Genomic DNA, 3,204 nt, shown 5'->3' with positions numbered 1-3,204 from the left:
ATAAACACAAAAACATCACAATGCCTCAGAGACAACAGAATATCACAGTCCACACAAAGAAGCAAGATAAAGCAGGAGAAACAAGGGACCAGGATACAGACCCAAAACACATCCCTGAGGAAGATGCAGCATTGGAACTCCCTGATAAGGAATTCAAAAGAATTATATTTAGGGGATTCAAAATGGAGTCTCATCATAATCACCACACTATTTCCTTCTAGCATCTTAGTGCTTGAAAAACTAGGTACAGCAGTTTGAATTAGGGATTTTGGTACTCTGAACAGCTCACTGAATTAAAGTACAACAAACACAGAAGAGTAGAAGTAGAGGAAAGGCACAGGGAAATAATTTAAGGAAGACATACCTGGCAGAGGGCAGACGGGCAGCTGAGAGAGGCCATTGGAAACTTCCCTGGGGCAGTTGCTGGCTGGCAGACAAGGGAGGCCACCTAGATTTCCATGGGCCAAGGAAGAAGACCCCATATATCAGCATACCAGCGACCACACCAACATACCAACAAACACCCCAAGGATCTACCTTCAGCACCTGATTTTATCGGTAACTTGGATCAGCTAGGTGAAAACAGGTGTGCACAGCACCACTGAAACCCAAAAGGAGAGCTCACCAGTGCTCCAGAAGGGTGAGCTTGCTCCTCCCTCAGCAGGTCATGGAGTGGGGTTGGGTCAGCTTGGGAGGCATTGGGAGGTCTGTGCTTGTCTTGATCACTGATATCAGGACCACAGATTACTAGCAGGCACTCTCTCGACTCCAGCACAGCTGAAATCTCACACATCTTTGGCGCTGCAGGTGGACGGTATCAAAGACAAACTCCCAAGCCATTCATGGTCTGGGCAGATTGGGCCGGTGCTGTGGGGCAGACGGGGTGGGGAGAGAGGAATCCACGGCCGAGTGTGGACCCAGGAATTTGCCTTGGATTGGCTTTTTGGCACTGAGGGGCCTCGGAAGCAGGGTCTCTGAGTGTGTCTGAGCCTGGCGGAAAGTGGTGAGACCCTAACAACAGGAATCTTTCCTGAAATTGAGCCACGGGCTTGTAAATAACAGTACTACGTCATCAGCAGTGGCCTGTTCAAAGCCCTAGAAACCGACCCTAGCAACACCAAGCTTTCCTTCTTCTGCTCCCACCTTCTCCACCAATAACTTCACTCATTCAATAGAAGAAACCATATTCAGACAATTACCATAAAACCTCCTGATTCAAACTCTAAACCCTCCTTATGACAAACAGAAACACATATCCACATTCCACACAGTGATTTCACCATCACAAAGAAAACTGCAGAGCGACCCAGCATATCTGAATCAATAATAAAATAAAATACACCAGCTTCACCTTTTCAAAATATTAAACCATAAAACCAAGACAAAACAAATCAACATGTAACCAGCAGTTAAAGACAACCTCAAAATGTCTAGGAAACAACAGGCAACCTCAAATTAAACAAAAAAACAGGACAAGGCATTAGAAGCAAAATCACACACAAAGATCTCATTATACATGGAGGAAGAGGAGGCAATAGAAATATCTGAAAAGAATTTAGAAGATATGTTTATAGAGCTATACAAGAGCCTAAGGAAACCCCAAACAGAAACAAGGAGAACATAGACAGTTTCCTAGAGGAACTCAGGAAAATCACTGAAGAACAGAATATTAAGATTAATGCACAATCAGAACTCATACAAAAACAGCAGTTAGAAATGCAGAAAATGTCTATTGAAATGCAAACCATGAATACCAAAATGACAGAACCACACAACACAGTAGAAGTTCAAAAGAGCAGATTAGAACTGGCTGAAGAACTCATATCCCAACTAGAAGACAAATCCCTGGAACTAGCCTCTATGAAGAAAAATCAGAACAAAGATTTAAGAGGAATGAAGAGAGCCTAAGAATTATATGCGATGACATGAGACAAAACAATATAAGACTCATTGGAATTCCAGAACAAGAAGAGGAGAAAAGGACCACCAAGAAAATTGTGGAAGACCTGCTAACAAAAAACATCTCCCACATCATGAAGGAAGTAAAGATATTTGTCCAAGAAGCTCATAGAACCCCACACAAGATAGATCCCAAAAGAAAGACACCAAGGCATATTATAATCAAACTTTCCAAAACCAAAGACAAAGAAAAAATTTTGAGAGCTTCCCGGAAAAAAAGAAATATTACTTCTAATAATCAAACAGTTAGGCTGAGCTCCGATTACTTGGCAGAAACCATGTAGGCAAGAAGGCAATGGGGTGGCATATATAAAACTCTGAAGGAAAATAACTTCCAACCAAGAATCCTATATCCAGCCAAATTATCCATAAAAAATGAGGGCAAAATCAAGGCACTTCAGCAGAACCCACAACAGAGATCAGCAAAACCAGGATATGTGATATCAACTCTAAAACCAAATCAGAAATAGATACTCATAATCAGACCATAAAACATTCTACCTTAAAAACCAAGGAACTCAAGCAGCACACAACAACAGCAACTAACATATCAGAGGGAATAATACTTCTAGATACAGACCCTCAAATGGAGAGGAAAACATAACAATGTCTTTGCAGCACTCACTGTTCTAAAAATGTAGAGACAAGAATATACTTCAAGGTAACCACAGAGAAGAGTAATAATTCTAAGCAAATCCAGAAGGAAGGAAAACATATGGGCTTAATGAACACAAAACCAACCATAAAGAAGAAAAGGGAGAAAGTAATAGCCAACAAACTGAACTCAGCACAGAAATATACACAGATCAAGGAATCACCAATGACACGACAAAAAAAAAACCACAATAGAATGACACCAATAAACTCATACCTATCACTGATTACACTCAATGTGAATGGACTAAATGCACCTATCAAGAGAAAAAGACTGGCAGACTGAATAAGAAAAGAAGACCCATCGATACGCTGCCTACAAGAGACACACCTTAGACACAAAGATAAAAACAAATTAAGAGTTAAAAGAATATACCAAGCCAATGGAAACCAAAAAAGGGCAGGGGGAGCAATTATGATTTCTGATAAAATAGACATTAAGATGAAAAACATCTTAAGAGACAAGGATGGGTATTATATGATGCTGAAAGGGTAAATCGACAAAGAAGAGGTTACAATAATAAATATTTATGCACCCAATGAAAATGCTCCAAAATACATGAAGCAAATATTAACTGAATTAAAAGGAAT

This window comes from Orycteropus afer, unplaced genomic scaffold (genome assembly GCF_000298275.1).
Source record: "Orycteropus afer afer isolate SDZICR_OR568_19922 unplaced genomic scaffold, OryAfe1.0 scaffold00596, whole genome shotgun sequence".
Classification (NCBI taxonomy): Eukaryota; Metazoa; Chordata; class Mammalia; order Tubulidentata; family Orycteropodidae; genus Orycteropus; species Orycteropus afer.
This window is presented reverse-complemented; position numbering follows the sequence as displayed.